The sequence below is a fragment of the Nestor notabilis genome, unplaced genomic scaffold, assembly GCF_000696875.1.
Source record: "Nestor notabilis isolate BGI_N333 unplaced genomic scaffold, ASM69687v1 scaffold1619, whole genome shotgun sequence".
Taxonomy (NCBI): Eukaryota; Metazoa; Chordata; class Aves; order Psittaciformes; family Psittacidae; genus Nestor; species Nestor notabilis.
The window spans coordinates 37,191-47,303 of NW_009944863.1; positions in this window are offsets into that span (position 1 = coordinate 37,191).

Here is a 10,113-nt window from a genome sequence, read left to right on the forward strand (position 1 = left end):
AAACACCTCAGTACAATGACAAATATTCACATATTGGATTCACACATGAATCCGAATGCTACATGTGATCTTTCTTTGTGAAAAGTGAGTTACCAGAGCACACTTAATCATATTCTGTGCCTAGATGTGAAAATGTGAAAAAATAATAATTTTCCAGAATGAGATTATATGTATTCCATAATAAAATTAATGGAAAGTGCTTTTTAATTCATTAGATTATAAAATAATTAAAATGAGTATGAGAAGCCAGTGTCATCTTTTCATTTGAACTGGAGAACATAATTTCAGATATTTGTACATAAATCTGATATTTCTATCCACTGAACATGATAGGTCCAGTGTTTTATAAAGAAATTATTACTATTGTTAACACAGGTGGCTTACTTTTGCTTTGCTCTATAGCTACACATAAATAAAAGAAGGTCTATTGAAACTCCAGGCAAATTATCAGGAAAAGAGTATTGAAATGTTTCTGTCAATTGTTTGTAAAAGTAAACTTACATTTTTCATGGAAAGGAATTACCTGAGATGGCAGGTATGCTAGAATTTGCCGCTGGATCATTTAAGTACTGCAAGACTTTTACCTCAGCTTGGAAATGTCAGTATTTCTTCAGATGTGTCATAACCTGTGATTTATATACTGGAAAATATGAAATAACATTTTTCTTTTTTTCTGAATAAATAAGGCTTTCACATTCAAAGTTAAAGAAACAAGGTCATTTTAACCATTCCCCCTTCTCTTCCCTTAAAAAAAAAAAGTTCAGTTGAAGTTGCAGAGCTTCTCCTAAGGATATTAGGAGGCAAAAATGGAAGACCAGCTCATCCAGTAAAGCTAGCAGAACCTCTGAAATGTTTGTGAAAAATTTAAGTAGGATCCCATGTTCTGTCAGCACCATGGGTACATATGCCAGTCATGGGTGTCTCAATGGAATGCTCAGCAGTACATGTTAAGGTGCTCAGTAGGACAAGTGGAAGGTCAGCTCCATCACTGATAAGAAGGCAGGAGCTTGGTCTGCCCCCCTTCCCTCAGGAGCTGCTTTTCAGCAGAGGCTATCCCTCTGTGAGCCTTGTCACAGATGCTCAGCATTCATGCCTGTGCCCAGGCTGGCTGACATTTAATCTCTCTGCTCCTGGCTCTCCTGCCATGGGGAGCAACCAGCCCTTGCTCCTCCCTGACACCTTCACTTTCCAGTGCATATTTAATAAACTGTGCATGTTCAACAGCTACTGTATGGTCATTTTGTTGCGTACCCTGCTTGTCAGCAGAACACGACACCAGTTGTTAAAATTTAGTTTTCAAGGCACACCAGAAGTCCTTCTGTTATCAGTTATCATAAGTTTTTAACATCTCCCTTGTTTGAAATCTCCAATCATCACTTGCTTAAGTGCAGCCTAGAGTTTACACTAAATGATTTGTAACATCCTAACCACCCCTGTCCCCGAAAGTTTCCTAGGTTCATAGACTTTACTGTAAAATGTAAATAGACTTCTTAAGAATCTGTTGTTTTCACTCAAATGCTTTGATCCTGGATCATCTCAGCATCTCTCGTCATAAGTGTCTGTGACCAACAAAGTACGCAGCACCGAAGAACACATGGCCATGAAGAACACACTGAATACCTCACATGGCCAGTTAAGTGAGGTCACTTTCTCAGAAATAAGACTGGATTTGGAATAAAAGATATTGCTCAGATGAAAGGCTCACATTTCCTGCAGAAGCCTACTGACAAAGGCTTTTTACTGCCTTTTCAAAGTAGGCAAAAAGTCTGGAGCTCAAGTACACACATCTGCTAGTTTAGAGTATGAGAGTGCAGTGTTCATTCGTAAGATCCATTCCTGAACACATGAAAAGGTATATGGTTGTAATGTATTGTTTCACATATTTTTATTCCTGTGAAATAGTTCCTTAAAGAACCATTAAAATCATTAAAGGTTAGTGCCAGGAAAAAGGTACTTATCAACCAAACTCATAGAGAATATGTACAAGATTGTAAACCACCTCTTTGCACTTCTTCAGTAGCCTTGTTTGGTTGTACACACTTGAATAGGCACATTACATTCTGAGGTTTCTAATTTATTCTAATTTTAGTTGGTGCACAAACCAAGGCTACAACAGAAACCAAGCACAAACACAAACCCAGGCTAACGTAATGCAGAGCAAAACTCACTTTCCCCCCGTCCCCCCGAAAAGTAGTGGAAAAAATAAAAGAACAGCCTATCATGTTATTGTTTTGCTAGCATGCAACAAGCAATAAACAGTCAAAACGACTGTCGCCAGTCATCAGTAGACGGCTGCAGAGATAACACCAATTAACCATATTTCAGAAAATGGTGCTGGAGTTTCATTAACAAAACATGTGAATGCAGCAGAGTATGAATTTCTAAACAACTTATGAAATGACAGGGCAACAAACAGCACTGACATTAGTTGATGTAAAGCAGATAAATTTCTGTTTAGAATTAGAAATGCAACCAATGGGAAATTGCTGAAAATCTTTTACTCAGACTAGCACATGCAGTGAAATGGATACACGGTGGTCTTACTGACATTTATGATCCAAAAGTACATACTCATCAGGAGCACATAAAATTCTCATTTCTCCTACCTGCATAAACTTCAGGGTTTAGCAAATTCTTTCCAACTAGAATTGGTGAGTGCAACTATAAACATTTAAACCTTAGTGGTGTGTTAAATAATCAATTTGCTGTCATGGTAAAGACGTGCCAGTCTCAGATAATGCAAATCAACATAGCTTCATTGGCTTTAATAACATATAGAATTACAGTGAGCCTGAGGGAGCTTGACAATTTATAGTGAAGACCTTGTTCATTTGCATAGGTTAACCTTTATTAGCTTATTTGTTAACTAAACATTACAAAAGTAATTCTACTTATTACAAGAAACTGCAGTGATTCCCTGTTAGTTCTCTTATGTGTTGTCCTAATCTATATTCTGTCTCTTTTTATTAGAGAATTGAAAGTCAAACCAGTGGTCAACACAAAACTCCACCTATTGCAACCTTACTGAATTGGAAATAGCATTCTGAAGGAATAGAAATAAGACTGTTTTGCATGGTTTGGATTATACATCAGGTTTCTACACATTCCTTAAATTGTTTAGTTTCTTTCTCATGTCTTCCCTTTGTTGTGTCAGATTTTGAAAGCCCCATACTTAGTAAGATAAATCTCATTTGTAGAGCATTATAATTATTTATTTCTAGAAAGTCATGTAGATATTGTATATATACATATATATGTATTTATGTATTCTACTGTAAGTTTGTAATTGTGATTAATGATAATATTTATTCATTGGGAGAAAATGTATATTAGTATTTTAGAAAGCTCTACCAACTATAAATTCATATATAGGAAAAAAATAAGGCAAAGGACAAGATTTTTCTTTGAAGTTTTGGATATCCTGATTTAAAAAATTAAATCAAGTAAAATAATATTTTTAGACTGACTGTTATCACTTTTCTTAATCAAATGTTCATAATCAGTCTCATATGGGCTACAAACAGTTTAAAGCAGGGTAAGTAATTTCAGTCATATCTACTTCATAAAGTTTATCGAATACTGTTCCATTCAGCTAAACAAAAGGTTTAGCCATCATACTTAAACGTGTGTCATAATAACACTAATGATTTCTGAACATCTTCTCCATATTCTTATTTTGCAATAATGTCAATGAGCTTAAGTATGGCTGAACGATGAAATTGGCCTGCGGTAACTTCTGCAAAACAAAGTGCAGAAAATCTATTCTATGCCTGTAGTTCAAGAGTTCACCTTCAGCAGGGAAACTTATGTAAGTGATTGGAGACTTCATTACTTTCACCAAACACAGTCTATTGCCGAGAGAGAGATGTGCAGTTTCAAAATAACGCAGTGGAGGTGACAAATGGCTGCCTACTGAGAAATGAGTTAGGCCTGGAAGAATGTTGCAGATAGATAGGCATAAAATGAAAATAAGTAGCACTTGTCTAAAAGTTGGAAATAGTTCCAAAATAGCACATATAACCATTGCCTCTTGAAGATATATGTAAGATTTGAGAACAGTATTTCAGAGAAACAGTTGACTGGCAAAGGCTCAAGATTGAATAGAGCTTCCAGAAAGTAGAAAAGATTTTTGTGGGGTTTTTGTTTTTTTTTGGTTTTCCTTCCCTTATTAATTTAAAGAGAGATACATATGATGAGTCTAGAGTCAGGAATTTTCCTCGTACATGACTGCTGATGAAATCTGACTTCTTTTACCAGCCTAAGATGAAGTAACTAAGGGACAAACTTGATTCTATATCTGTGGACACACTTGATATTCAAGCTGGATTTGTGTTGCAAGCTTATACAGTGAAGATATTATTTTGATTGGCATACTAGAATGACAGCTGGCCAACGTAAAACTCTGAACTTTAATATAGGAAGTTGACAAACATACTTTCATATGGTCATAGAAACCAGATTGGCTGTCGATGAGGCCTGGGGATTGTCTCTGCACACAGAAATTGAGTTTACAGTAATTAAGACATCTATCACCAACAATGCCACCCTACCCAGTGCTCTCCTTTGTCCACCTGCAATGTGTTCAGACAATTTCAGTGTTCAGAAAATTTCTTCTTTGCCCCCAGTTTGACAAGCTAATTAGCAAAAAGGCTAGCATTATATGCTTTGATTTTATTCTAAATGTATTCTGGGCAAGATCCCAAGCTATGGAAGTGAATGGGTGTGTTGCTACTAATTTAAAAGTTAACAATGAAAAAAAACATAATCCAAGCAAACTGAAGTAAAGCAAACCCAAAACAAGCTAGCTGATTCTGTTGATTTATATTATCTTTTTTCCTGTACTTTAAGATAGAATCATCTTCAAGGATGAAGATAATGTTTGTCTAACACATTTTATCCATTATAAAGTACCAGGAAATTGAAGGCCCAAGAGGCCAGATGATTTTTTGGAGTAAACTGTCATAGCACCAACAAATTATACTGTTCAGGATGTGACCATCATGTCCAAGAAGCCACAATGATTTATATTTAGTGAGAACCAAGTCCTCTCTGGTTCAAGAAACTGAATAGTATTGTCCTTTTTGCTGAAATATTTTTTTTTTTGTTTGCTTTTAAGAAAATCTTCCACTGTTATGAGGTGAAAAACCTGCTGGATCATACTTACTGTTACGGTTCTGGCCTTGAAAATGCAAAAAAATACTAGCAGAAGAGGTTTTTTGGTTTTTTTTTCTTTTTAATTTTTGTTATTCCATTGATAGCCATATAGCCCTGGTCTAAAGAAAATAATTAATGTACTGGGTAGTAATAACCAATGTCTTAATTTTAACAGATAAATATACAGCATAGAGAATTATTGTACCAAGCTAATTACTGACATATTTGCAAAGCACATGGAAAACTCAGTGAAAAGAAAGCCACTTAGCTATTTGTGGAGAAGATACAACTAACTAATAGCTACTGTCTCCAGTGTCAGTGTTTTTCTCAAAGCCTGCTAAAGCAGTCTTTCTTTTGACTTTGCTGAACTGTAGAAAAAGTCCATCATGACTGACAGAAATTCTTAATATGCAGTCACAAATGGCTTGCTCTAAGAAAGAGAATGTTAAATCCCCCTGCCAAGCTTTCTGAGTTAGCTTAATAGCTTTGATGAAAATCACTTAACATTTTTGGGTTAAATAGGTGAAGATCTTCTTAAGCTAAGTAAACTCTGATCTTTTTTGTCATGCCAGCAGCTTTGGAATTGTTTTCAGTTGCTGAGTTAGAATTCGATACAGTAGCGTTAGAAATCAAGATTAAAAGACATGAATGAAATTGAATGAAATGGTTCTGATTAGAGGAAAAAAGGTGCTTGTTATTATTTAAAAAAAAAACCCAATCACCACTATAAAAAGCATTATTTTGCATTTTAATTGCTATCTTATTTCAGGTTTCACAACTTAGTCAAAATATATGACGAAAAGCAACGGGGCTGCTGTGAGTGATAATGTGAATAACATACCAGTGGCAGTCTGTCCTTTAATACTATCGTTTGTCACTGCACGGTGCTAACTTTTTACTTACTCGAAGAGATATCTGGAGATTCATTTTGAAACTGAAGTTATTTATGAATACCAAAGACTAGTGACACTTTATTTTGCAACAAAATGACAGAGTCCTTGATCAACACCAGTCTGAACAACTGCATTATACCCATTTAATGTGTCTCAGTATTTTCAGTCAAATAGGATACTTCATTTCAAGATGCAGAATGTTTTATGGTGCTGTTACTGAGCCATTCATTCTGAAAATGAGGCAGTGTTTCATTCCAGTTGTGACTACAGTTGATATATGTTAAGAATTGATGTTAAGGAGTACTAAGTCCCATAACTCTAGCTAACGCCCTTGCGAATTTCATTACCAAGGAGTTCTGAAAAATCTCACTAATACTTGGAAGTTTCAAGGTCATAGATGAGATCTAAACCCTTGATGTACCTGATAATCTGCAGAGGATATTCATATTAACACCTACTGCATATTATGAACTATCTTACTAGTCTGAAAAATCTTGTTTCTTTTATAAAAACATATTAGACAACAAAATAGAAACTCTATACATTAAAATCTAACAACTAGGAATAGAGTTTTAACTTCTCAACATATTTACTCTATTTCTTAGTGTTGTCGAGGTGGTTTTAGGGTTTGGCTTTGGTTGTATTTAAAAAGAAAATCTCTGAGCAAACCAGAAAAAAATGCTGACTCAGTTTCCATTCTGTGGGCAGTTAATAAAAGACAACACGATAAAATATTTGTGAGGGTGAAACTGTTACCAGTTGCTCAGAAACCCTTAATTGTACGAAGATTTTAAAATGAGTCAGGACATTAAAGCTAAATCCTCTGCAGAAAAAAAAACAGCTATGAAATCTGATTCCACTACTGATAGTCAAAACTGCATATATGCATTTCAGGCCAGCATCAGAGGCTACTTCTAAATGCCATAAACATCAATGGATCCAATATGAAGAAAGAATTACTGGTATGTCACAGATGTCTTTTAAAACTTTATAATATTCTCTATTGACTCGAAGGCTCTGTGTTAACTTCTGAACAAAACTGATCAAAAAACTCAAGACAATCAAACAACCATGTAGGGCAAATACGTGTCTAATGAGGGTATACATATATGACATCAAATGCTGAACTATTTGCTGAAGGAAGTATTCCAAAGAAGAGTGATTACTGCAAATGCATTTGAGTTTTGAGATTGAGATCAGCCCTGAGGAGAAAGACTTGGATGTGTTATCATCATTATTCTCAGACTAAAGCCAAAACACAGCACTGCACCAGCTATCAGGAAGAAAAGTAACTCTATCCCAGCCAAACCCAGGATACTGTCTGTATTTTTTAAGTGAACTTGTTGATACACTTACGATAGATTTTGGAAGAAAAAAAAAATCTATTTAAGATTATTACATTGATATAAACTTCCAATAATTCTATATACCTTTTTTAATTAGATACTTTATTAAGTTTTCCATATTTTTTTTGCCTTTGGGATTGATGTGACTATAAACAGTCTAGTCATCCTAACTTTTTCTTTTGTGTACTATTTCACCACCAGTACACTTCCAGCCTGCTGGAATCCCAAGCAGAAATGATCCCTTGCAGAATTTTCAGGCTCGTTTTTAAAGGCAATAGCTATTTCATTTTGAATCTTGCAAAGCCTTTAGGATCAGCAAACATCTTGTTTCAATGAATCGAGTGATTTACATGCATTTTAACAAAATTTTTCAGCTCATACAAAGAACATTTCCTGTTCATCTAGGAATAGACTTGAACACAGGGAACACAATGACCTTATCTCTAGATGAAACATTGCCAAATGCAAGAAATGTGAGATGTCTCCCCAGAAATCTATTCTTGTAAGAAGGCATTTGTACTAGTAAAAGAGATGAATAAAATTCCTTTCTAATGTTGCTATTTCTTTACACTTTCTACGGCTTCTGGACTGCATTAAAGCATTTTAGAAGTACTATGTCTTTCATTTCCAGATCATAGACTCATACAATCAACTAGGCTGGAAAAGACCTTTAAGATCATCAAGTCAAACCATTAGCCCAGCAGTGCAAAGTCCACCACTAACCCATGTCACTGAGGGCCTCATCTACATGGCTTTTGAACACTTCCAGGGATGGTGATTCCACCACTTCCCTGGGAAGTCTGTTCCAACACCTGATCAAGCCTCTCGGTGAAGAAATTTTTCTTAATATCAGGAAAGTTCTTCTCTTGGATCACCATTTATGTTGCTTCCTCCCATAAGATTGCAAGTGTATCAATCACACTTCATACTGCATTTTTAAGACAGGATGTGAGTAGCACTGGGCTCATTGATGAATGGATGAATTAATTTTTATTATTACTGCATTTAGAAGCCTTGCCCTGGAACCAATGGTGTCAAATACTGTGAAAAACAAAGGAAAAAAAATCAAATCTGACATAAGAAACTATAGGTATACAGAAACAAAAAAAACCAAAACACCTCACTTACACAGGACAATATTTGTCATGCTAAAAACATGTAACTTCACAAGAATGGCAGACTAGCTATTACTAGTCCTTTTAGTGGACAGCTAGGAAAATTTGAAGAAATCATGAAAAAAACTTATGTGTGGGTATAGGTGATCTTGTCAAGTCTGAATGACAGCCTAAGAAAAAACAGAATGAATTCAAGAAAAGGAAAATTATGTCTTACCTTGTGGGCAGATAAAAATAGGTGAAAAGGCCACTCTCAATAGTGAATGAAACATAGTCAGTAGGGTGAGAAATAGGCAGGGAAGGTTCTTTCAAGGGATGAAAATTAGGTTTTGTTTAATACAGCAGAGAAATCAATGCAAAGGATAAAAAAATCTTAACATTAAATTAGACAAAGACCATGTAGTGTTTAAATATCACTCCTATCTGAAAATTTCATATATTCATATTAAAGAGAAAAATCTCCAGAACCATCACCCTGTGAAATGGCTAATTGTAAAGTAGGGGTTGCAATACAAAAGGCTTTGGTACTCAACCTGCATTAAGTATTATTCACTGTTGTTCCTAGAATAAATAGCAATAACTACTGAGCTAGACAAATATATTTCATTGTGTCCTACTGATAGAGAAACACAGTATTTATAAGGCAGTGTACCACCGGAAATATCATTATGTAAGTTAGAGAAAAATACCTGAATGTTTGAGAATACATGTCAGTTTTGATGATGTGATTCCAGTATTTGAAAAGTTGTTCAGCAATGTAAGAGCTGAATTACAATTTAAGCTTGTCCATCATATTCAAAAAATCATGGCAATCAGGTGAAGTTCCTGATGACTGGAAGAAGGGAAATGTAACTCCTATTTTCAAGAAGGGGAAGGTGGAAGACCCGGGGAACTACAGACCAGTCAGTCTCACCTCTGCACCTGGCAAAATCTTGGAGCAGATTCTCCTGGAAAGCACGCTGAGGCACATGAAAAACAACGAGGTGGTTGGTGACAGCCAGCATGGTTTTACTAAGGGGAAATCCTGCCTGACCAATTTGGTGGCCTTCTATGATGGGGCTATGGAACTGATGGATGGTGCCAGAGCAGTTGTCACCATCTACCCGGACTTGTGCAAAGCGTTCGACACTGTCCTGCACAACATCCTTGTCTCTAAATTGGAGAGACATCAATTTGATGGATGGAGCACTCAGTGGATAAAGAACTGGCTGGATGGCTGCACACAAAGAGTTCTGGTGGACGGCTCAATGTCCAGTTGGAAAGCAGTAATGAGTGGTGTCCCTCAGGGATTGGTGTTGGGACCTGTCTTGTTCAACATCTCTGTCAGTGACATCGACAGTGGGATTGAGTGCGCCCTCAGCAAGTTCGCTGACAACACCAAGCTGTGTGGCTCGATTGATTCGCTGCAGGGAAGAGATGCCATCCAGAGAGACCTGGACATGCTTGTGAGGTGGATTGATGCCAACCTTATGAAGCAAGCCAAGTGCAAGGTCCTACACCTGGGTCGGGGCAATCCCAGGCACAGCTAGAGGTTGGGCCGAGAAGAGATTCAGAGCAGCCCTGCGGAGAAGGACTTGGGGGTGTTGGCTGCTGAGAGGCTCAACA